Consider the following 27,060-nt stretch of genomic DNA (forward strand, 5'->3'; position numbering starts at 1 on the left):
AGAAAAAAAAAAACTTGTTGGCTGTACATAATAACATCATCTCACATATTTCCATTGAATCAATATAAAAAAAATTCTAATATAAATATGTGTAAATCTAACATTACCAACTCTTATTTATTACAGTAAGAAGTTATTAAAATGTAATAAGCATTTTGGATCTACTTAGTAAACTTATGGCACATATTTCCATGTATTTGAATTCGATAGTTCTAATATAAGTCAGTGAAGATTGAATGTTGCAACTTGTGTTATTACAACCAGAAGTTATTAAATGTAATACGCTGGTGGATCTACTTGATAAAATTGTGTCATATTTCCATTTAATAGAATTAAGTATTTCTTTCTTGTTGTCAACTTTTGTTATTACAAGTGTGTTAAATATATATTATAATAAGCTTCTGGATCTACTTAATAAAATTATAAGTATTCTTTAACAAATGTGTAGATCTGGTATGCAACAATCATTTAATTAAGTTTTTTTTTCCCCACAGGCATTTCTACAATATAGTATTTCTCACACTACATAAGCCAAGACAAACCACTTTGAAAAGCTCAGATATGTCATTACACCAAGTATATTTAATGTATTAAAACAAACCTTGTGTCTTCACATTGAGAAGATCCCCATGCTCTGGTGACGTAGGGTGTGCAGTTTGTTTGCCAGATTACTGAGGACACATGCGCCCAAAGCCATTTTCATTGCCAATCAAATTTTTGGTAATTGAAAGAGTATCGCTATGTACAAAGACTTAATTTTTCTTTGATTTTATACAAATGGATGAAGTTCCCCAAAACTCTTATCTTCAAGAAAAGGGCGGCTCCTTATTGTAAATGAATTAACCTTATGCAACTAGTGCATTTTGCCAAGGAAAATAACTGAAAAACGTCACAATTATTCCAGAAAATACCCCCAAGAAACAGCAGCTTGCACGACAAACCTTTGGAAAAAGTTAAAAAACAAATCACTTGATTGGTGGGATTAGCAACGGGCTATGTGATGATGTGAATGGCAATTCTGTTCCAATAAGATTTATTTGCTTTGCCCAAACATAAATTCATCGAGTTATTATGACGTCAAACCAAATGATCTCAGCTGTATTGGAAATAGATGCGCTTATTTTCATTTGAATCAACTTAAAGCTCGCCAAAATGTTGCTTTAAACCAGGGGTGGGCAAAGTCATTCCTGGAGGGCCGCAGTGGCGGCAGGTTTTTGTTTCCCAACCCAATTGCTTAATAAGAAGCACTTATTGCTCAAGTAACACTTCTGCTTCACTTTAGTTGTCTCACTCGTTAAGATTTTGAACACTTATTGCTTATTTTAGTCTTAAACAGCTGTATTCTTGGTTTTAATTACCTCTTATTAACAATCAGATACAAATGACAAAAGAAACCAGAATTTCTCCATTTAGCTTGTTTCTATTTACACCTGTGTGTATTTATCATGCACTATTTGGGTTCATTAAATAGAAAAAAGTGAAGAACTGAGAATTGCTCGTCTGTTTTAGTCTTCAAATCATTTGGATGATATCCTTAGAAAGGAAAAAAAAATTCTAGGATATGAGAATTACCTGACATGGCAGAGATAAAGTATTAACAAGCCATGAAATTAAACTATTGACAAGGATTGTTTTTCAATTAAGCAACTGGGTTGGTACAAAAACCTGCAGCCACTGCGGCCCTCCAGGACCGACTTTGCCCACCCCTGCTTTAAACTCTTATAAACATGCTAATTATGAGTCGCGTCAGCCTCGCGTAACTGGGTAATGGCACTACTGTATATCATTTTTACGATTGGTGCTATCAATGAAATTCATTGACGGTGTTGTATGTCCAGTTGTGACCCCTACGGAATTTAATTCGGCTGTACTAGAAAAGAAGTCTCCAAGCTTTAAAATATGCAAATCTGGAGTAAAGTCCATTCATACCTCGAGAATCATTTTGGAGTACACATTCAAGCCGTTCGTCGTCCTGTTATCATTTAGGATAACAGAATGTGTAAATGACGACAGACTACAGCAGCTACAGTTACATAAGCACTTCTTTGTGATTACGTTCGATTACCGCGACATTTTTCTAAATGCTATTCAGGGTCACGGCAGGCTTTGATAAACCCGACAGCAAACATTCCTGGATGGGACCCCAGTCCGTCACTGAACATCAATAAGGATTGCTTTATAAATATTCTTTAGCTCCTTACGGAGTCTATACTTCTCGTGGATCTCATTATTTACTGACACATTCGACGCAGTTGTCGAAGATTCAGGTATCCCATCAACAACTTCACAGCCTAGTTTGCGTCTCTGCTAGTGGCGGAGTGCTGTATAGAAATAACCGGATAATTTGAATTCCGCACATATTGTGTATGCCCTAAGTAAGGCATCATTAAAGTCTTTATCCATCATATACAATACCTACAGCAAACAGGCTAATGACGGCAACAGACCTTTTCCCATTCCTATGATGTTTCATAACCCTGACGATTTGTTTCGCTTGCATTTGTATACATTACAGCATATTCTGAAGCGCCTGCTTCGCCCTTTCTGGCCGTTCTGTCCAGCAGCGCATCTTCGCCGCTTGCCCACGCCGCAAGTGGCTCCCCCGCCCCTCCCTCTTCCACAAATTGCAATTGCGTGTGTATGAGAGAGAGAGAGAGAGAGAGCGAGCGCGGGAGCACACGCCAGTAAACAAAGGCGGGCTCTGTCTGTCAATGAGGGTGTTCCACCACGGGAGAGCGCGCGCGCGCGCGGGAGAGAGAGGGACGCTCTGGGGCTCGTGCGCCGTTCACTCCGCGCTCCGCTCACTTACTGTATACTTTGGGGAATTCGGGAAGCCCTCTTGCGGTCTTGTACATCAAAAAGGATAAAAAAAAGAAGACGAAGAAGGGATACCCCTCTTTCACTCCCCATGTCAGACTGCCATCCGGGCAGGGAAGAGACTAACAAGGTGAGTAACTGCACAAACCTACCTCCGAAAACACTGACACCGCCCCCCTCCTCAGCTTTAGTTGGCTTGTGTCGGAGTGGACCGTCGTCTGCAGCGGGTTTCATCCTCTCAGGCGACAGCATCCATCGAGACACTGCGAGAGACATAGAGAGAGAGCCCAGGCTGAGCGGTTCTTGTGCGTAACTGCGGCTATACTCGGGCATTTCTTTTGTTCTTTCACGTTTGGCGTTTTTCTTTTTTTATTCTGTAGTTTTATTTAACTGCCCGCCTTCTCTCCGACGCGCACGCACCTCCACTCCAGCGTTTTCGCCCGCTCTCTCTCTTTCACACGTCGCTTGCTATCCCAACACTCTACGGTTTGGGGGGAATTGGAGACGGAAAGGCAAGGGGGGGTCTTATTAAGGAATCACCTCTTGATGGTCATACCGCTTTTTTTTTATCATCGTGTTGCCTGCTTCCTCTGCGGCTCTGCCCGACGCTACTTTCCAAGCGGGAATGGCACTGAATGTTAATGCTTTTGCGCCTCGCCGCTTGAAGTGGATGCTTTCTTGTTGGAGAGCATGCGTGTCGGCTGGAAGTGTACAGGTGTCTCTGCTAATCCTGTCCAAGTGATGCCATAGTGCCATCCAGACGATGGTGTCAAAGTACATTTGCCGTACTGGGTAGGGGGGAGAGAAGGAGAAAATGATAACCACGGGAGAGTGGACGAGGTTAATAAGAGCGGTATGGAGTCGGAGTTTGGCAAGGTCTGAAATGGAAGGGGCTTTCCTACTTCTGTCCCAAGTCTTTATATTGCACTATTGTGACCGAGTATTAGTTGTTGCAAAGGTGGAGTTGTATTCAAAGTTATACGAGGAAGTTTTGCTTAGTGTGAATTATCGATAAGTATACATCCGTTTTACTGGAGCCACTTAATTGTGAATTTCCCCTTGGGATTAATAAAGTATCTATCTAATCCTGTTTTAGAAACATGGGAATCCAGTGCCTTTCCCAGGAGCAGTGGGTGCAAGGCAGGACCCGACCCTGGATGGCGTGGCAGTCTGTTATACGTACATTACACTCGGGTATATTTCAACCCGTATTCATACATACCAGGGCCGTTTAGAAACATCCATCAATTTAACACACATCTGTGGGATCCGTCCTTCTTCTGTTTTTTTGGCTGGCAGCTCAACCCAGCCGGGACGCCCCGGATGAGGAAGGATAGGGCAAGGCAGCTTTTTTAGGGCACTGTCTCCCCCGAGACGCAAGAGGGCAGCTCCCCTGGTTTATAGCGGTGCCCTGGATTTGCACAGGGCACCCTGGGACTAGGAGTTCTATATCTCGGCCCTGTTGGGTGCCGCCAGGGGGTGCTGTGAATATATATAGGAGGCAAGGTTTTCACCCAATCCTGAAGTGCTGGCAGGCCACGTGAGCGGAAGCCCAGAAACACTTTTGGGTTGGCTAATATAAAAGTACTGGACTGACCTCACAGAAGTGAGCCAGAGTCGGGAGGAGTGGAGGAGAAAGAGAACAATTGTGTTGTGCTGGGGACTGTGTTATGCTTGTGAGGAATGGGGAAGGTGTTTCCCACAAGAGAAAAGGAAAATAAAATTTGTGTGTTTGCACTTGTGCCTCCTGCATCTGTCCATGTCAGGGTTGTCTTCCACACAACATAATCCTGAGCAGGTTTGTGGGGATCCCAGCAAGCATAGAGTGTAAGGCAGGAAAAATCCTTGGACTTTCCATTGCAGGGTGAACAAACACATACACATATATTGGGTTGGGGGGCTGGGGTGGGGGTGCCAGTTTAGCACCACCGGTCCATCTAACCTGCGTGTCTTTAGACTGTGGGAGAGAACCTGGAAGGAACCCAAGCAGACTTAGGGTGAACGGAAAAACTTCACGCAGGGAAGACCTGTGACCATGCTGCTCACATCTAAGGATTGTAGGAGGAAAACCAGTGCACATTGAGAAAATCCCAATGGACATGGGGCGCATAACATTGCCAGCTGTGGTTCAGCTTACTGCCATGTATGAGAGATACCCGAGTTAACTGAGAGGGATAGAAAAGTGGCAGGGTGGCCAATATTACAGTCACACAGTGGTAGCCATTGAAGAAAAGAGGTGGTTACCTTTCTAACTCGGAAATCAGCTTGTGAACTGTTATCAGTTTTTGATGATGACTCATCCCTTCAGCAGAAAAGTGACAAAATTGTTACAATGGAGGACCGGGTTACAGCATTTTTCTGGCACAGCTCTAGAGTAGGAAGCACGGTTGCTTCTAAAAACTCTAGTTTAGTTTAATTCTTGCTTAATGTGTCATTTGTATGGGGTTTGCGTACTTAGCCAGTGTTTATTTAGTAATTGCTAAGATACTGGCATTTCTTTCTGCAGCCCATAAAGAATCACACAGGTAAGTTGAACACTGTATTAAACAGCCAAACTATGCCAGTTTACAGTGTCCTGGACTGGATTTGTGTCCCAGACAGTGCTGGGCTGTGCCCTTTACCCATTGCTGACAGCACCTACTCCCATGTCAGATATACATTTTAGTAGTTTTGATAAGTTATTAGCCCAGTTTCTTTTCCCATTTTTCTCACATCTTGGATCTTTTAACAGAAGGTTTATACAGAATTTAGGCCTAGTTTGGAACATTAAAATAACTTCAAAATGTGAGTTTTTAGGGGAAATTTTAAGTAGTTATTTAGAGTTGCAAAAATACATTGGCAAATAATCATGTTAGGTTAACACATCATTTTTCATTGTCCCCTGTAAACAAGATAAAATGAATATCAAAAAATCAATAAAATACTACAAAATGGTGCACATTGTAAACAGAACTTTTATTACTGAAACTATAGTGAAATAATAATCTTTGTTTTGTATACCTGCAAAAATGAATAAAGGAATATTACAAATCCCAATATACACCTGCAAAACATTGACATGATGAGGCATTAATGCTTTGTATATTAGAATTTTGCATTTTATTAAAATCTAACAGAACTTGAAATTTAGATCAGGACTATTTGTACACCATTCCAGGTCCTCCCTGTGTGGAGCTTACACTGGGTGCTCTGGTTTCATCGTACTGTCCAAAGACCTGTGGGTTAGGTAAATTGGCCCTGTGTGTGTGTGGTGCCTTGTCCAGGGTTTGACGGTTTGTTCCTGCTTTGTGCCCCATGCTAGCTGGGTTGGTCCTGCCAAAGTGACCCTGTTCTGGCTTAAGTGGGTTAAAGAATGACATGACTTTTGCATGCCACCAATCTGACAACAGCAGCCCACAATCCAGTGCAATGAAAACCATATAGAGGAAGGGAATGAACTGAGCTATTCTTGAAACAATCGTAAAAAGCACCATTTTATATACAGTGTATATATGTATGTATGTATATAATAGTGCATTTTTTTTGTTGATCATATAGATTTTCTTTGGCAGTTTATCAGTGTTTATATTTTAGATTTCCTTTTAAATTGGGCAAGGTTTGATTAAACAAATTGTACATCCATTTTTTCCTAAAAGAAAAATAAATAACTATGTGAAACTTTTTTTTTTTTTTTTTTCCTTTAAAGTAGTCTGACCCCCAATTATGCAAATCTGTCCCATCATTTACGACACTTCTGGATCCATTGCCAGAAGTCATCAACTAAAGCTTGTGAGTTCTGATTTCACTTTGGAGAATTGCCAAAGCATGACCATTTTAATTTTAACTTCACAATAAATCAAGGTTAGATGAGCATAGAGAGTGATAGATTTAAGTTCTTGAAAACAGAGAGTAATGTGCGCAGTAGTGTGTGAGGGAAAAAAAAATGTTTTGGGCTGGGTTGGACGGGTGCACTGGCTGGCCAACAGACCACATTTCTTATGTACATTAAGTTTTATTTATGAAATATGTTGTCAGTGTCTTTAGTGCTTCTTTTATAATTCAGTCATACAGCTCTTTTATCAGCCCTGTAAATGTACATATATACAGTATTACAGGCTTTTTAAAATTATTTTTAAGGCTTTAACATTGCTTTGTCACCTGAATAAAACATCTTTTGGGTTTGAGTTTTGAATCTTACTTGCTGTATTTTTTTTTAAGAACTATTTAGGAATCCAAATGTGTGAGAAAATATTGTGTGTGTAGTAAATTCCATTTGCTGTTTAGTCATCGATGGTAAAATAATGTACTGGAGAGTCTTGAACTTTGTGTCTGTGTACTGAGGAGTGTGAAGAGGTGTTCTGTAGTATATCACTTTATTTGTAATATTGCATAGGAGAAGTTATTTTTTTGTGTTGTGCTGCATTGTTTCTTTCATTAAACTACTTTACAGTTTTTTGACATTTCACAGTTTCATTGTTGAATGTATAGGAGTGGTTTTCACAGGCAGTGTATGCTTATTTGTTTATACTGTACTCCTATTTGCGCACTATTCTTACTTTGTATTCCAGCGGGAAACAAGCCCCCACTCATGTACATACCCACAAAGCTTTGAAATAAGAGTTTTAATGTTGAGAGTTATGTAAAATGTTCTAAGAGTGAACCTTGATATCATTCTTGCTGGAATGCTGTTACCAAGGAGGAGTGGATGTGACTTATAAAGACCTTGGTACTCCATTTTTTATTATTCTACTTGGCATAGTAGGTTTCCATAGTTGCACAATCAATATGAATTATTTTTGAAATTCTATAGGTTTTGCATTTATTTGTTTTGTATTTGTTTCTCTTCATAAAGAATTTAATTAACTGACATCTATCAATCTTATTTTTAACACATATTCAATGAGTGGTCACATGCACTGTAGGTACACCTATCAAGTAAGGATTTGGTCTTTGTTTTCCTTTCAGTAAAGAGATGTATATTTTTGGATACATCAAAACAGAGACTTCATATTTCCTCCAGGATGTTGTACTGATGTTGTAAATTAGCTTTGCTACAAATAACTCATTTTATCTCATCCCACATATACTTGATTTATTTGTGGCCTTCTGGCTGGACATGGAACTGCATTAAGTTGAGTTCATTGTCCCGTACCTTCTACCATTCCAGGGTATTTTTGTAAACTTGTGGAATGGATCATTGTCCAATTCAGTTGGATCATTACTGTTATACCCCCGTGTATGCCACAGTGCAATATATTGTCTTCAAATGTACATCTTTGATCACTACTGCTGTACTCGGCTCTTGAAATACTGTAGCCCAAATATGTCTTTATAGTAGTTGTGCAAATCTCCTTTGGCTCCTTTTACCATAGTACATAAACCTACCGTTGACTGGAGCTTTTTCTTTTTGATAAATGTCAGATTCCAATTCACATATGGCATTGTCATGGGCAACAGCAAAATACTTTGAGAGTAGCAGGAAAAACCTGTAAACAGTAACATAATTGCTTTGTCAATATAATGTGGAAATAAACATTTAGCGTTTAAAGAAAAAAATCGTCACTATTCTTTAATGGCTGCACCTTTTGTACATGTCTGTTTCAGAATCCATCCATTCATCCGTAACATTGGGACTTGGCTGTGGCAAAAACAAGAATGGATGTATTGGAACAGAGCCTCAATCTTAGACCCTTGTCCCCTCCATGTTGTGACTGCTGCCCAATAAACACTGCCAAGCAAAAGACCCAAATATGATGGGCCTGGTACAAATGGCACATTCACATCGGGTCCAAGGATGGAACAATTATTTGTGTGTGGGGTCAAAGAAAGTGGAAGGTTTTATTCGTTTATCTCCTGTCATTGTCATACCATATTGTGATGCAGTTTGATATGATGTAAAGACCATCGGACATAAACAAAGTAGATCTCAGTAGAGAGACTGTAGTTTATGAGGGGTTTATGTCTTAGCAGCAATGAAGGCTGTTTAATGCTTGATGTTCTCAAGTAATTATTACTTTTTTAAGGCAAGAAATGAGGGTAGCATGGCGACACAGTGAGTCACAATGCTCCTTCACAGGTCTGTGGTCCTGGGTTTAAGGAATTTACAGTATTTCTGAGCTGTAGTGCTGACTGTGTAAAGTACGATGGAGTCATTATGAAGATATTATCATTATTTAATACAAAAGTGCTTTACACATCTAGCATTCTGGTTCTGAATCCCATTCCCAGCTGTTGTCCATCAGTATTTCGCCCATCATCTCCACATGTATGTGTAGGCTTTCCTCTTGTATCCCAAAACACATGCTGGTTGGGTTGACTGGTGTGGGCTCATTGGAGAGTTTGAGTGTGGAGGTTTTGTGTGTGTGTGTGAATGGGTCCTGTGATGGGCTGACACGCTGTATTTTGCCTTGAGTCCATATTGCTGTCATTGGCTGCAGCCTCCTTTCACTGTAAATTGGGTTAAAGAGAGAGAATGTTATATTATGCCAGAAGTGCCGAATAACAAAGGAAATGTTTTTTTTGAATATTTAATATTAAAAGGAAAGTAACAGTAGTAACACATGTGAAAAGTCACAGGATTTTCATCTTTGTACATTTGACTTAGGTTAAATTTGAAAAGTTCTTGAAAATTAATGTGATCCACTCAACTGGTTTTTTGGTATTTAGCTATCAGTTTGATAACTTTTTAGCTAAACAGCTTATCAAAATATAAAAGGACTCAAACATCAATTTTAAACAATCTGTATAGGAGATGTGTAAAATAAAAAAATAAATAAATAAAATTAAAAAAATAAATAAATTAAAAAAATGATGAAACAGGAAACAACAAAAATATAAAGTTGAATGTGTGTTTGTGTATGTGTGTTTATCCTGTATGCAAATCTGCACCATTGAACCTGTCGCCACCAAGTTCTGCACTTATTTCCCCTTTTGTACAGGAAACATACATAATCTCTGTTTCATTGTGAAATTTAGTTCATAACCCCACGCTGAGTAACTCCAGTGCCTCTACTTGTAATTAAATAAAATAATTGGCCTGAATTCTTTTAGTACCATTATGCCTAACGGTGTTCAGTTAAATACATCCATTGACTGCAGTTATTTTTCCAGTTTTACCGTAGCTTTTTAGGAAGCTGTTTTCAAGTATCGGATATTTGTGTTTGCATAATTCCTTTCACAGCTAGCATTTTTTGAGTGCACAGTATTTTACAATAAAATAGTTCAAATGGAATCACACAGCATATTAAAATGTACGGAATAGTATACCAGGGCCAGCTGCAAAATCATTTTGTCCAGTTTGATCAGAAATTATAACTAGTGGAAAGAAGTAAAGATAGAAGTCCTCATTCTCAAACCTGCTTCTTTCAATTTAAGGTTACTGAGGGTTGGAAGCTGTTGTAGCAACACTCTGCTCATGGCAGTCAACAGCCCTGTATTTAAAAATGGAAGTGTGCAAATCAGAATTGCTAGCTTTAGTTTAACTATTCTGCACAAGAATTAATTTCATTCTTTGGGAAGTACTGTATATGTGGTTCTGTTCTATTTCAATAAAAGTGCATTATCTCAAGTTTTTGTCTCTTGCAGTATAACTGCTTAATCATCATCATTCTCATTAATGGTTTCTCTGAGTTTGACCAAATTAGCAGATTGTCCTTAAATCTTTTTTCTCTCCACCTTTCTGGGTCCTGGGACCTGTTCTTTTCATATCATTTGATACCTCCTCTTAACACCCGTCCTAGTGTTCCTCTTCACCCGATCGTGCTGTGCTTCCTGGTGCGCATGCCCAAATAAACCTAATCGGTTTCTCTTAATTCTAACACCGATCACTTAAACGCCAATTCTTTCTCTTAACTCAGCATTTGTTTTCCTCTCGATTTGTGACACTCGTGTCAGTTCTTTCTAGTTTTGCTTCATGTTTTGCATTCATCTCACAGAGCATGCTACTCCTCACACAGCATTCATAAACTTTACCCTTCAATGCCATAGAGCAGTGCTTCCCAAACTTGGTCCTGGGGACCCACTGTGCCTGCAGGTTTTTGTAAACCAGCTTCTGTTTTTAATTGGACTGCTGGCCTAATTAAGCAAACTGGTATTTTCCAAGTTCTGTGTTTTGGGAACAATATAGATAGCTTAAGTTTGGTAAAGAAAAAAAAATTAAAATGTACCAAGCAGTTATATGGGAATAATGTATTTTTTCTTTTAAACAATATTTACATCATGATTTCCATTCTACTTTTCCAGGTGTTCTAATTGTTTAATTAATCCATTATTTACTAATTAGTGGGTCTGATGCTAAAGTACTTGCAGCCTTTCATGATTCAATGCTGTTTGCCTGGGTGTCTGCTCTGCTCATTTTTAATTGTCACTAATAAGATACAACAAAGGGGGAAAACTGCACAGAGACAGGGCAAAATAAAATGAAATCAACAAAAGAGAGTTAAGCATTTAAATCTATACCAAAAGCAGAAATATTTCTAAATGTCTTATAAATGTAAAAATCCCACCACTGTGCTTTTCTGAATGTAGAATAAGAGAAAAAAACAAAAAAACAGCTAATTAAATGTGATCAGTGTTATCAGGTATTGTCACTGATTATGAAACCTGCAGCCACAGTGGGTCCCCAGGACTGAGGTTTTGTTTCCCAACCTTGGTCCTGTGGACCCCATTGTGGCTGCAGGTTTTTGTTCCAACCATATTCCTAATCAGTGACAACACCTGATAGCACTGATCTAATTTAATTAGCTGGGATTATTTTTCTTCTACATTCAGAAAAGCACAGCACTCTGATTTTTACATTTATAAGACATTTAGAAATATTTCTGCTTTTGATATAGATTTAAATGCTTAAATCTCTCATTTGTTGATTTCATTATACTTCGCCCTTTCTCTGTTCAGTGAGCAGAGCAGATACACTGGCAAACACTGAATAATCAAAGGCTGCAAGTACTTTAGCATCAGACCCACTAATTAGTAAATGTATTAATTAAATAATTGGAACACCTAGAAAAGTAGAATGAAAATATTGTTAAAAAGAAAAAAATACATTATTCCCATATAACTCCTTGGTACAATTTAATATATGTATATATTTTTTTTTTACCAAACTTTAGTTTTTCTAATTTCTATTTGTTCCCAAAACACACAACTTGGGAAATACCAGTTCACTTAATTATGCCGGCAGTCCAATTAAAAACAGAAGCTGGTTTACAAAAACCTGCAGCCACAGGACTGAGGTTAGGAAACACTGCCATAGAGCCTTTGGAGAGAATTTTGGAGTGAGGAACAGCTCCCTGTATTTCCTCAGTGTACCTCTCACCCCAGCTGTCCTTGCAGAACTGCTGTACTCTCTCAAAACAACCCCATGGGTTGATATCTAAATCCACACTTGCTACATCAGCATTCTGCCACCTTCTCACAGACTTTCTACAAACAAGAGTCACACTTGCTGTCTGCAAACTACCGTTCACAATACCACATCTTTTATGCACTCCCTTCCAACAAACTACACTGGACTGAGATTCTTCCAAATCTTTAATTTGCCACATACACCACAAGTTGATTAACCCACCTATTCTACCCATGCTGCATGATTTATGCACTCGCGTACTGCTTCCTATCCCCCTGCCTCCATCCATCCGCTAAATCTTTCCTGAGTTTACTTTGAAGACTTTCGCTTACCAACCAGCTTGTCATTTTAAGTATCTTCTCCTCCAGCTCTGCTTAACTTTCTGAAGATAAAAATGAGACTGTTAAGGTTAATTTAAATAGGTAGATTTATTGTCCTTTTCTCTTGAATCTTTAAAAGAGTAACGCTTATTACTTGTCAGGTAATCCATGCATTGGTATTTGAACAAAGTCTCTTTTGGCATATTGTGACCTTGTAAGTCGCCGCTAATCACTATGGCCTTTTCAGTTTTCTTCTTTCTTGCGTCTGAACGAAGGTGTCGATTTTTGTGTATGGCAAATTCCTGTGCACATTTTAAGTTCACTTTGTTTTATTTCTTCAGATTAAGATGGGTTTATCAAAGGCAGTTATTATCAAATCTCTAAAAATAATAACCTAGTATGTGCATATACTGAATTAGAATCTCCTGAAGTCATGTTAATAATGGATGCAGAAAAAGAGTTGGGCAGAGATGGACTTGTAATATGGTCATGTTGATTAATAAGGACATCCTTTTTGATGTTAGTTTGACGAATTTAAGTTATTGTTGCTAAACGTGGGTCTAAAGGCTAGTGAATCATATTGTTTGCTCACTTTTCCACACATGGATTTGGCATATTTTTTCTTCTTTTGTTGAGCAAATAATGAGTGCAAAATCTGATGTGTGTTGTTTCTCGCTTTATCTCATGTTTATTTAAGATTTGGTGAAGACGTTATTAGTTATGCCCTAATATGTAAAACCATTACAGGCAGCTTAACTTTTTCATGTAATCGTGGCTGCATGCATTAAATAACTGTAGGGCTGAAGCTTTAGGTTGCATAAAGAGTATGAATTGTAAGTTGTTTGTTTTAAGATATGGCATCTAGTTGGATCATATATCATTTTTGTTGAATTTCAAGCCATTTACTTGTGTAAAACAAAGAGTGGATTGAAGAAGTATAAAAAAAGAGCTTGGATAATGAATATTACTTTATGTGGAAGACCTGGTGCTAATATTACAGGCCATTAATCAAAATTTTCACATGCATTATGGTATCAGATGAATTCTGTAAAATTTTATGGTTTGTGTTAAATATGAGTAAGAACATTTTGTTTTCTGAATATGCCTCTGGACAAGAGGTACAATTTTTACATTCTCTGTAGCTGTTTCACATCAGTTGACATATTGAAGAGCTGCAATCACACACTGATTTATTCAATTGCAATTTTTTACCCTCTCCAGTCTATTCTAATTTATTTTAACCAATCCTTCTTCAAAAAATGGATGCAATTAAAACATTGTTTATTGTTCTTTACGCAGGAACCCACCTAACTTTCTGTTTTTATATGTTACGAACAGTATACCAAGATAATGAAAGGAATCAAATTGCATTAACAAAGTCGAAAAAATTACGCACTTAGAATACAGTACCAAAGAGGAAGACACCTGATGGCTTAGGTGTTTGTCAGTTTCACTTTTATCATATATTTCTATCATCCTTAAACTATACTATATTTAATATAATTTATGTGTGTATAGCACTTTATATTATTTCACCTTGTATTAAGACCTTCTTATTTGCTCTCTTTGAACAACTCAAATACAATCTTTGATTCATGCCTTTTTTTCTGTTACTTTCAAGTTTGATATTTTGCAAAGAAAAACCTGGATAGTCTTCATTCTGTTTCCCAAGACAACCACAGATCATGTGTATTATAATGCTTGTGAAACACAGCACCTTTAAACAATCTGTGACAATTCCAGAAACATCTTAATTAGATTCTCAGATGACTAATGTATGTGAAACATGGTCTTTTGAAAGTGACAGGCAGGTCTTTATCCAGTAAGAGAACTGAAACCCTCAGACCATCAGCTTTCAAAAGAGCCCTCACATATTACTCTGGAGCAAGCCAATCACTTCTCATCAATAACTATTTATGTAGATGAGCCTTCACAGGGGATCTGGCAGCCTGTGAATTCAATGGGAGTTGTTACAGTAAGGGGCATTTAGAGATTTTATTTGTACCCAGGGGGACATTTGGATTTTTTTTTGTATGTCAAAGAACTCTTTGCATGTCACACCTTTCAAACCAGAGATGCTTTACCTTTGTATATAGCTGTAATGAAAACACATTTTTTAAATATTTATTTTAGTCACCCTTTTAGCATATTACATGCTCCCTCCTGGCCCAATTATATAACTTAACTGTATCTGTCTGAATGTCCACCAGTTACTGTAATTCATACAGGCTTTCTCTTGCAAGTATAAGAAGCTGTATTTCCTCAGCTTTTAAACTGAACTTTCTTTTACCCAGACAATTTAGTAAATAGGGTATTGCAGTGGTTAGCTGTTGTGCCTCATTAATCGAGCTTCAAGGGTTTGAAGGCCATCCTGGTTGTGGGATGTATGGAGTTGCCCTGTGTCTTTATAGATATATTTATTCTTCTCCAGATGTGAAATATATATTTGTTAGCAAAAATCAAGATAACAGTTAAATTTATGTTCATCAAACAATACTGCTAAGTGTACCCGCATGAAATCCTTTGTGAAGTTACAGCTAAGTGCAGGTATGTGAAAGCCTTTGAAAGTGTATGTATTGTGTGTATTGGTAATGTGGTGCATTTTCCATCAAGGCGTTTCTATTTTTGTCCCAAAAACAAACTGTTCCTGAACTTTTGAGTGAAAGCCTGAATTTAGAATTACAAAAGTTATCAAGGTAGTGAAAAGTCAAGCAAAATGACATCTTTTATTGACTAACTAAAAAGATTACAATATGCAATCTTTCGAGGCAACTCAGGCCCCTTCTTCAGGCAAGATGTAAAAGTTATCAAGGAAAAACTACTGAGTGAAATAACCTGCCTGATGTGGCTATCACAGGAGATCATGTCATTATCAAGCATGCTGTGTACTAAACTCCTTCAATTGTTTCATCATCAAGCCTCGTGACTTGCCAACTTCTAGTTTACAAACTACAGAATCTTTTGTTTTTCAGTTTTATGATTTTAAGGCTTATATTTTTGGTTGTGAATGAAAGCAGGGCTATGACTGTACTGGTCCACAGGTTATTGTCAGTGTTCCTGAAAACGTGCTGCCAATCATGTTGAAAAATGCCCTATTCGCTAACTGTACATTTGCAAACGTGTTAAAATCATTCATACATCTCAAGATTGAAGCCAGAAAACTGGATGAACTGTCTTTTCAGTCACGAGGCTATGTAAAAATAATGATACACCAGGGAACACTGTGCTTGCCTTTTGAAATTTAAAACAAAAATATAGCAAATTTTCTGTAAACTGCTTATTTCAACGTTCATTAGAAAAGTCAAACATTAGATTAATGTATGTATGAAATATATTAAACCTAGAACTGTATTAAATGCATCCAAATCAGTGTAGTTCTCCATCTGGAGCAGGCTTGGTAGCCTGACATGCATACTGCTGTTTTTACTTCAATACTTTGAGGAAGAGTAATCATTGAGCGCGGATTGTCTCAGAAAATAATTTGACCTGGTCTGGCTTGCACAAAACATTGTCTGAGTTGACCACGACAAAGATAATAAAGGTTAGAGATTATTGACTGTCATTACTGTGTTGAGCTTTTTGCCAGAGAACATGTAGATTTAACAGTGAATTTTGTACAACTGTCCTTCCTACCTACATTTTTTTGTTTCTACCCCAGATTTTTGAATGTGGGATACACTTTCCCCAGATCAAGATTGGAATGAATCTTGAAGTCTCCAGTTGCAAGTGTACATGACCAAAACGAGATTGCAGTTAGGTAGCTGCATCTGTGACCAAGGAGTCTTATTTAGAATCCCCTTAGAGGGAGCTTTAGGAAAGGTGCCATAAAGATAGGCTGTCCTGGTTACAAAACTACATCTGGTGGGACCAACCAGTGTCCCAAGGACTCAATCATAGTACTGCAGTTATTTCCAGGAAACTTGTGAAATGTGACATTAGCACTGCAGCGTTAAATGAAATGATTCTTCATGACGAGGGACATGCTCAGATAAGGTGGAGGTAGCGGCTCCCTTTTTTAAAGACATAAACATCATAAGCTGAATTTTCTCTCAGGAAAAATATTGTCAGCCAGCACTGATGAGTTCTTATTGACTTCAATGATCATCTCATGATTCTATGTTTCCAGTAGCTGAACAACAGCCAGTTAACCACTATGCCAGTCCTGGTTACCAGGGGAAAATTAAAGTTAATCCAACTGTAGCAAAGTAAAGCTGGCATAAGGAACAGGCAAAAAAAGTGTTGTCTCTGGTCAAAACCTTCCCGGAAAATTCAAGGTGACTGGATTATTGGATCTAAAAGTGCTACTGTGGTTAAATAATATGGGACATTATATTATTTAAGTGTGCTGGATGTCTTGGAAGGGTAGCAGGTAGTAACACCAAGCCAAATAAAGAACCAAGGCCTTGGTGGAAGCATGCTGTGGTCTCCAGGGTGATAAAGAACAGGCAACCAAACAGCTGTCGGTGATGCCTGGCCCTTTGACTGCCCCGAGCTTTAAGGCATGTTGAGTAGAGCTCAGAGAAACAGCAGGATTTGGGTTTTTTTTGTTGTTTTTTGTTCGTTTTTTTAATGCTTTGATTAGTCCTTCCTTGTGTTTATTTCTATATAATGAATACACTCATTTTATTATTTTGGTGTCTTTGGCTCATTTTGTGGTTGGGTGATATGAGAGAACCCTCTGCTGTTATAATAAGTAAACACAATGTTTTGCTGATCACTACCTCAAGCAGAGTTTTGTTTGTGTAATGAAGACCCAACATGGACTCAAACAGACTCCTCTGCGGACCAAAGATGGAACACTCCTGTGAGATGGTGCAGTCATGTTTCAATTTGGAAAGGAGTCTTTTGAACAACAGGTGGATTGTAAAGCCTTCATGAAAATTTGGTATCATATAACACTACACCTAGAATACACATCATGGGGAAAGCCACCTAACAACCATCAAAGAAATAAAGATCAGCAAGGTGCATGGCCAGCAGACATATGTAAGCCTGGTGGCCGTAGAGATCTGCAACAACTAAGAAATCTAACCAGACCCCTGAACCTTCCCCTTGGGATTAATAAAATCTATTCTAATGCCAATTTGTTAAAAACTTCAAGAAGGGCAACACATCAGAGTGTGGAAACTACTGCAACATCACTAAGCTCTCTGTTGCTGGGAAAATCTTTGTCTGTATAGTCCTAAATTGTCTGCTCCCTCTTGCCAAGAAAACCCTTAATGAGTTCTGGTGTGGCCTTTGATCATCCTAAAACACCTTCAGCATGAGATTTTAGCCTAGCAAATCCACAAAAAAAGTTGCCAGTGGCAACAAGAGGTAACATTTTCATTGACATTATTTTTAATAAAAGTAAAACATTTTAACAATTGTGTTAAAGTACCTGCAGGTATTTGTGATAATTCATAAAATAATTTTTAATTTTTATGATTTCAAGTTATACAGTATGTTCAATTGTATTATGTGTAAAAGATTATCACTGCAGCATTAATTTTATGTAAGGTATATTTCTTCAACACTTAATCCTTTTATCTTTTCCCCCCCTACTTCATTTTTGTTTCTGTGTTTCACTATTTCATTTGCTTTCATTCTTTGTTATCGCTTCCTCTATACTTCCATTTTTCCTAATTTTTAACTATACAGTACTGTCCTGCAGCCTGTTGCTTTCCTTGTACTGTATCTCTATTTGCTGAAATCTCACTGTTTTTCCCCCTTTAGTACTCTTTACTTAATGCACTGTTAAGCTATTTTTCTTTTGTCTGGTTCATTTTATTGTTTTGACTTGCCATTTTCTTTCATTTTCTACTGCATTTAGCATTTTGTCACTTCGCTTTCCACTTTTTTTCCTGTCACTCGGTGTTTCATTCTCACCTTTATCTCTTTTATCTTTATCAGTTTAATTTTCATTGATTCTATCAGTAGCTCTTTCTTTCATTCACTTCTTTTTCTCTCTCTACTACTATAATATCCTCTCCTTTCTTTTGAAATTCTGCTATCTTATTTGATTTTTGTCTGTGTCTAGATTCTTCCAATTTCTTTTGCTTATTCTTTTTAATTCTAACTGAAGCCTTCTTGCTGTCAGTCTCTGCATTTATTTTCCCTGTTGCATTCTTTATTTCCTGTTAACTGCTCATTGCCTAATTTCCTATGAAATCTTTAGACTTTGTTTTTTGGTTTTCAGATTTACAGTATTTACAGTATATCAGGCAGTTATTCACTCCTTTCTCCAAATTCTCATGATAGCAGATCCTGTTAACATTAACTCTTATGTGGTTGGCTACTCAGTTAACTTTTCATAGTCGGCGTTCCACTTTTTGTGCTAAAAACACATTATTTCAAATTACAGATGTAGGCAATCTTGATTTAGAAGTAAAAATTGTAATTTCTAGATATATACAGTATTTTCATTTACCCTTGTAATTTAGGTTTATTTATAAATTAAGGTGTTGGTCATTTAGGCAATAACTATGCAGATCCATTGTTTTTCTACTACTGTCGTCATTGAAGAATTGTGAAATGCAAGATAGAAAGGAAAGGGGTAGGCAGCCCTCTTAATTGCATCCGCACCATTTTCTATTTTATGAGAGACCAGCATAACAGCTACCCTTTTATGATGCTCATAGGTTTTGACATGTTTATTAAAGCAACAGCAGTAAAGAAACATTGCATCGGTATTATGGCCAAATTATTAATTTCTTGACAACCCAGTGCGAACAGAAGGCACAGCTATGAAAATCATACTTTGGTAAGAATAACATTTTAGTGTGGTTAGCACTGCTATCTCACAGTTCTAGAGATCTGTATTTATTTTTGTGCCCGACTGTTCCCTTGGTTGAATTTTTACATTTTCCTCCTGATCATATGGATTTGTTAAGTTTAATGCTATATCCGAAAGATGTTTGTTTTAAATTATCCTTGAGAAAGTTTACTGATGCTCACCTCTTTAGTAAACTATTAACCTATTTTGTATTGTCCTATTTCATGAAGAAAGCTTTGGCAAATTTATTTTGTACATGAGTCTATAGCATCCATCCATCCATCCATCCATTATCCAACCCGCTGAATCCGAACATAGGGTCACAGGGGTCTGCTGGAGCCAATCCCAGCCAACACAGGGCACAAGGCAGGAACCAATCCCGGGCAGGGTGCCAACCCACCGCAGGACACACACAAACACACCCACACACCAAGCACACACTAGGGCCAATTTAGAATCGCCAATCCACCTAACCTGCATGTCTTTGGACTGTGGGAGGAAACCGGAGCGCCCGGAGGAAACCCACGCAGACACGGGGAGAACATGCAAACTCCACGCAGGGAGGACCCGGGAAGCGAACCCAGGTCTCCCAACTGCGAGGCAGCAGCGCTACCCACTGCACCACCGTGCCGCCCAGTCTATAGCATACATATCTGAAATATTCATTGAGTCAAACCATTTTTTTTTAAGTTAATTAAATTTAATGCCAATTCATCTCTAGCTTTGACTGATCTAGAAGAAGCTGCTGGGGACGATCAAGGTGGCAGTGAATAAAACCTAAAGAACATTCATACAGAGTACTATGTGCCTTTGAGAATATGCTGGTGTACTCACTGTTGCTTATCAAAATTGTTAATATCTCTGTGGAACTTGACTTATGTCATGTCATTCTCCAGCCCGCTATATCCTAACACAGGGTCACGGGGGTCTGCTGGAGCCAATCCCAGCCAGTACAGGGTTCAAGGTAGGAATAAACCCCGGGTAGGGTGCCAGCCCACCACAGGGCACACACTAGGGACAATTTAGGATCGCCAATGCACCTGACCTGCATGTCTTTGGACTGTGGGAGGAAACTGGAGCACCCGGAGGAAATCCATGCGGGGAGGACCCGGGAAGCGAACCCAGGTCTCCTTACTGTGAGGCAGCAGTGCTACCACTGCGCCACCGTGCTGCCCAACTTGACTTATGTGGGTAGTTTTTCAGCGACTGGAAACGGTTGTCTTTTTGAACCACTATTCTTATGACCTAGTGCAGGGTTTACACAAAGTATTTTAATAACCTGGATTATGTCCGGCTTGATTTCATTGGCTGTTGGTTGCTTCAGGTATTTAAATGTGTCCTCTTGTACTGATCAGTTTTGCTGTGGAATGAAAAACTCAGTTCTTCTTCACCTGGTAATCAGGTGAGCATTTTTGCAGATATTACTGTACCAATCAAAGCAACAGGCCAAATACCTGCTACAGTATATATGCCTGTCATTCAGTTGGCATGATAATTAAGCATTACATGACATTTTATTACCACCTTTTTGAGTTTTACGTGTTTTCTTTATTCTTTGAGTTCTATTTATTTATTTATTTTTTTGTGTGTGGTAAGAAGTACGTTTTTTAATTATTCTTGCCTGTGTAATAATCAGAAAGCACATGTTCTAAATGGCTACAATTCATCTCGCTAAACATGCATTTTCAAATACTGTAGTAATAAGATTTTAAATTCATCAAGTAAACTTACAAGAAAGAACTGCCAAATCCTGACACTTTACACCTACTACTATTTATATAATGGGATTTTAAGAAAAAGGCAGTTATTAAGTTGCAAAACTATTTTCTTTTTTCTTCATTTCTTCCCTGTCATATGATAGACGCTAAGCTTGTTCGCTTTAGATTTTGTTTTAATGATCTACATACTTTAATGGGATTTACAATGTAGAAGAGTGGGAGTTACTTAAAGAACTCCTCCACTTATACTGTACAAATTCCTATAAAGTACCTGTTGATGTAGTGAATGACATATGAACTCCTATTAGTAACAGATGCCAGTGACTAAAAATGATCCAAGACTGTACTTCATAGGGAGTATATGATGTTATTCATGGAGGTCTCTAATTTTACCATCAACCTTTTTTTCTGAGTCGCAGATTACTCCTGTTATTCAGCACATTTTCTTGATTGGTTTATTCAGGTGTCCAGTATCTCCTGAGCTGGTGTTACTCTCCCCAAAGATCATAAGAGACATTTTGCTCTGTCTCTTTTTGTCTATCGCATTTGTATTGTCCTTTGTATGAAGTATATTGCTCAGATAGAATTTATAAGTCTGTATTACCTTTACCACTTCCATCATTATGGTAACTATCTTGGGTTCTTTGGCATGTTGGAAGTCCACTATAGCCAATGACAAACTCCTCTACCTTTTTGTGCTGCTCGCTTTCTCCATTGTTGATGCATCCTACAGTAATTGGAGATTATGATCCTGACTGTAGTTCTTGCTTTATATAGTTAAGAGTACACTCTGTGAAGCATGTAAATCTGAGCATCACCAAATGCAATATCTGACTGGAGGAGAATCGGTAAGGGATGCAAGTAATCTTTAACCAGGTGTCACAGTTGTTTTGGTACCAACCTGTAGATGGTCTTTGTGATATGTGATGTTAGAGCATACCGGTCTGTGTTCTTTTAAGATCACTGAAGCTCCAATTTTAAGGTATTGGAACTATGCAGAGCATCTTCCACAATATTAGCACTCTGTGTAGGTTCAGAAAAAATGTGAATAGGTCAGAAGGAAGTTAAAGAGCTGTTCTCCACATGCCTTCAGTATTCTTGGGCTCTTACCATCAGTGTAGACCTTCCTGATGTCTCCTCTTGCTTGATGAGACAGAATGTCTTTGGAAGTTTAAAGAAGTTGCTGACTTTAGAGATGAAATCTACATGTAGAGAAATGCAGGCAAGTAAGGAGCTAGGTGGTGACTGGGCTTGATACCTGTATCGCACACAAAAGCTAGTGGTGTAGGAGAATCGCGTGACTGTAGGATCAAAAATGTCAAATCTGTTGACAACCATGTTTAGCTCATTGGCTGTGTCTACTGTACATGTCTGGTCTCCATATGACTTTAGATCTGCTTGAAGGTGGTGATGTTCTTCATACCACTCCTCACCTCCTTTTATGCTGTCTTTTTGTAACTGAAGTTGACATGTAGTTTAGTGAGAGGAAGGCAGTTCACTGAAGCATAATTTATGAAAATGTTGGTCTAGTTTCTGGTATGCTCATCTTTAAACAGAACCTTATATATAATTTAACATTTAATGGCTTCCACTCTGATTAAGTGACTCGGGTGTACAATATATAAGCCTTCACAGAAAACCAGATTGCACATTAGGATTATGAAGCATATTACAAGAGTGAGTAAACTTGAACCCTCTCTTGTGCTAGTGTATTTACGAAGGCATGCATCATTACTAAAGTGGGAATGTTTTTGCGGTAAATAGTAATTAATAGTAATAGTATGGTGGTATTTAGAAGTACTTTGCAAAAGTCTCCTCTTCCCAAAATGTTTTGCATTTATATAACGCTGACACATTAAAAACATTAAGATTGCAATGTTTTTTCTCATCATTTTCATTAATTTCTTGTTAGTTATGCCAAATTGTATTTTTTTTTGGGTCTTTATTTGCTCTTTATGTATAATAACATGAAAGGGTGCTCTTATGGCATATATTTATTTATGGAGTAATACCAAGGGAGTTGCAGCAATCAAAATGTTAAGTTTACTCTGTAAATATACACTATAGGAATAAACAAAGGCACAAAAGAAAGTGCAAAGGAAAGAACAAAGATAAAATGACCTCTGTTGCTAGTTTAGTCCTGTTGTTTTTAATGTTTATGCCATAAAAGTAATAAATAGTTGTGATTAGGTAAATTGATAGATAAGTTGAATATTTCATTTTCTTTGTTTTGTAATTCTGAATTTTATTTAGATTGATCTTTTTTATTTGGCTGCAGTCATGACTTGGAATGCAGTTATTTGAAAAAGTAACCCCACGGTAATTGTTGACTTTTTCAACATTTTTGAACAGTTAAACATTAGATCTTTATGCACGCCCTGCCTGCAGATAAAGGTGATACGCTTGGGGGAAAAAAGGACACACAAAATCAACATTGTTTATTCAGGGTCATAGTCTAAATTAACAAAAATGCAGATTTGTCACCTGGAAAAAGGAAGTCCACTGCTACATTCATCCCCACTTTAAATCTCCAAAATTAGAGTCCGGTGTTACAGAAAAGGCGTCCGTGTTTAGAATCTCTTCAGGGAATATGCAGGTGGACCTGACTGTCTTACTTAAGCTGCAGATATCAAGGGTGTTGTGTTCTCTTTGCTGTTAACATATGAAGTGTCATCATGCCAAGTTCAAAAGTACTGTCTAAGACCCTCAGGAAAGAAGGTCATGGATGCCTAGGAGCCTATGAGGGATTTCAAAAGCTCCCCAAATTATTTGAAATTACCCATTCCATTCTAAGGAAAATCATCCATAAGTGGTATAGATTTTAAATGACTGCTATTTTGTCCATAACTGGCCAGCCCAGCAAATTCGGCCCAAGAGCAGTGTAACTGTAGCTACCTGGAGGAGCTGTGAGGCTGTAGTACTAACCATTACACTGTAGTGTGTTCCTTTTATTAATATGATTTAAATATATCAACTATTATTGAGACTTTGTTCTACTATTTAAAAACTGGTAGAGTTTTTGTTTATGCATTTATGCTGTGCGGAAGATATTTTATTTAGGACATCATTTAGCTTGATATAAATTAATGTGTTCACTTGAAAATGGCAACTTTGTGTAGAAGCACACATTCAGTACAACAAACTTCATGTTTGTAACTAAATGTAAAGTGCCGTTACAGAATATGGTGGTGTTTTGAGGAAGAAAAAGAGTGCATACATTAAGAGGGTATACTTTCAGTACCTTTTAGAACTCAGTGTATCATTTTACTACACTCTAAATTGATAACATATCAGACAAGGATGATAAGACATAAAATTAGTTTCCAGTCCTTCTGTAGTAATTTGGAATGGCAACAACATCTTTATGTGAAACATTACCAACAGCATTACAAGTACGCTGTCATTCAGCAAGTGCACTGCCTAGAGATTGGCATGAAACAGAAATATTATTTAACCTTTTAACCTTTTTCTGTCCTGCTTAATACAGTGTCACTAAATTGCTATCGTGAGATAAATTGTTTGCTTACTCTGTGGTTGACACTGATTCTGTGGTCACAGATCCATTTGTCACAGGTAATTATTTTGTCTTTGATACAATGCCTTTAATAGTACTAAAATTCTGATGTGCCTATTTGTCCAAAATATCATTTCTATGGATTAACTTCTAATGGTATATGGCCTGCAATATTCCAGACTGTACTGTATATCCTATCTGCTGAATTTTGTGGCAAGACGTCATCCTTATTTGTGTTTATAAGCAGGTTAACTGGCCAAATGTGCAACACGAAGTGACTTGCATCTCAAAAAGAATAAGGGCAGTACATACAAATAAAAAGTACACATTTAAAAAAAAAAAAAAAAAAAAAAAAAAGTCTTGACATTTTTAATATACAGCTTAATAGTAGTAATGTACGAAGTTTACAGGCTAGATAAATGCATGAGGAATTTTACAATTTTGTCATACAACTTGTGTTGGCGTGAGAGTCAGTTTGTCTAATCAGAGCTGGATTTATTGATTTTAAAATATTTAATTATATAGTCATTCAAACACACAGGACCATTTCACTGTTAGCAATGCAGGGTATGCATTCAGCATTTTCAGCATCTTTAAAATCAATAGCATGAAAGAACCCAGGCTTTTTCTTTTTTTGTCCATTATACTACATAAGAAGTACTAATCTTGCTCATTCATAATGTATTTTGTTTTATTTTTCACATTTTTAATCATTCTCTATTTTTAAAAAAACAATCTTTTATAATTTGACTCTATTGATCTGTGTTGTCTGTGTAGTCACATTCTTTGCCATAGTATGACCTGTGATGTGCCCCACTAGAGACCTCATCATACTTCTAGTTCAGTAGGTCAGAGGAAGCTGCATTTGTGATTGAATTTCATGTATTTCTGTCACCGAAAATACAAAGCAAACTTGCCCATAAGCATTAAATATGGTGTGTAGTGCCCTGAATTGAGAACATTCAATAAAAAGCATGTTACAAATGTACCCATAAAGCACCTAGGGAAATGAACAAATCCATTTAAACAGCAGAGCTGTTTTGTCCGCTTTAGCTTAATTTATTTACAGAACATTGACAAGATCTGGTGTACTGAATGGTCCGTTCTTGTCATTAACTTTTATATGACTATTTGCCAGTGGAGCAGATGGTCTCTTTTTGGATAGTTTCTTAGTGAGAGCATTATTGTATATCAGAAGCACATTTTTGTACTTTTTAAGGAGCTCTTAATATAAACAGCGACTTAATGCACCATACATTTATCGTTGTTCTCAGCTTATGATCTGCTAAATTCTATTTTGTTCATTATGATGTATTCCTGAGACCTAAGCCTAAATATTAATTTATTAGGTTTGTATCTTCCGTTCTGAAGTGCTGAAAATGTAGTCAGACTAATATTATAATAGTGAGAATGACCAAACCAAACATGCCATTAAGACCGGTTTAATGCTTTATCAGATACTCGTTATCTATGAACCATTTTACAAATCCTACTAAAAAAAGGTTGGACAGTAGCACTGAAGGCTGACTCCAAAAACAAGAAAAAAATATTTTAAGTGTTAGTCAGCAAAAAAGGCACCTAACTATTCTTTATAAAGAGTGTGAAGCCTTCACCAATTAGGATCTTGTAGTATTAAGCCTGAAGGGCTAAGTGATTCTGCTTTCATATTCCTGACTAAATTCTAATGGATTATCGAGCCCCCCACCTTCCGGCAACTCCATATTGTGTGCTGCATAAGTTATCACTACTTAGCCACCCATCATGTCCATCTTTGTTAATGGGGCTTTCAGTCCTTCACTGTGAGAAGGTCATTCATGTATGACACACTGTTCAGCTGGACTTCTCTCTTAACCTATTGAAGAATTCTTCATTTCAGGCACTCTTAAAATCATAGTTTGGCTTGGAATACCACTAAGTTTGAGCAACGTGTTTAAGAAAATGCTGATCAGATACTGTATATATCCATGTAAAGGAATATTCTTATATCCATTAATCACATATACTGTACATATACTTAGTTTGCGAAGTCAGCAAATTTAAATGAATTTTTGGCAGCTATTTCTATTGGATATCACTTTCATTCTTGAGGTGTTTACATCTAAATAGCAGTTAATAACTCCACTCAGGTCATTTCCTTTACTTTAGTGCCATGAAATTTCCAGTGGCATGACATGTAATTTTCTAAAGCTCATACAAATAAATAATCAATGCTGATATACACAATATAAGGATGACTGTAATAATCATTTCCCAATGATTTTTAAAACCCAGCCAAACCAATAAAACATATACACATCCAACCTATAGCTCTCTCAATGTATAGTTTAGAAAGAGAAAACAGCAGTGTATATTACAAGAGACTCTGTGATTAAGATGCTAATTTAATAAATCTCAGAATTTGAGAGTAAGTACTGTTATGAAACCTGGCAGTCCTAGTCTTGATAGATGTGAGGAGAGTGAATTGAAGATGGGCAAGACGTGACTAGTTAGATAATATATTTAAGAATTTATGCTTAGATAATATATTTTAGGATTTATGTTTTAGGAGAGTTAGCCAGCAGAGGGGTGATGCTATCCTGTGATTTTTCCAAAACCGTGCATACCAGTTTCTT

General features: G+C 37.4%; 1 protein-coding gene across 1 annotated transcript in view; it reads left to right on the forward strand.

The window, feature by feature from the left end:
* The first annotated feature begins 2,732 nt into the window (after positions 1-2,732).
* The window catches only part of LOC114667772 (phosphodiesterase 4A, cAMP-specific), a 649,415-nt gene continuing 625,087 nt past the window's right edge, over positions 2,733-27,060 (forward strand). Inside the window, 1 exon segment of the mRNA XM_028823210.2 lies at positions 2,733-2,947. The gene's annotated coding sequence lies outside the window, so the exon portion shown is untranslated.

Source organism: Erpetoichthys calabaricus, chromosome 17 (genome assembly GCF_900747795.2).
Source record: "Erpetoichthys calabaricus chromosome 17, fErpCal1.3, whole genome shotgun sequence".
NCBI lineage: Eukaryota > Metazoa > Chordata > Cladistia > Polypteriformes > Polypteridae > Erpetoichthys > Erpetoichthys calabaricus.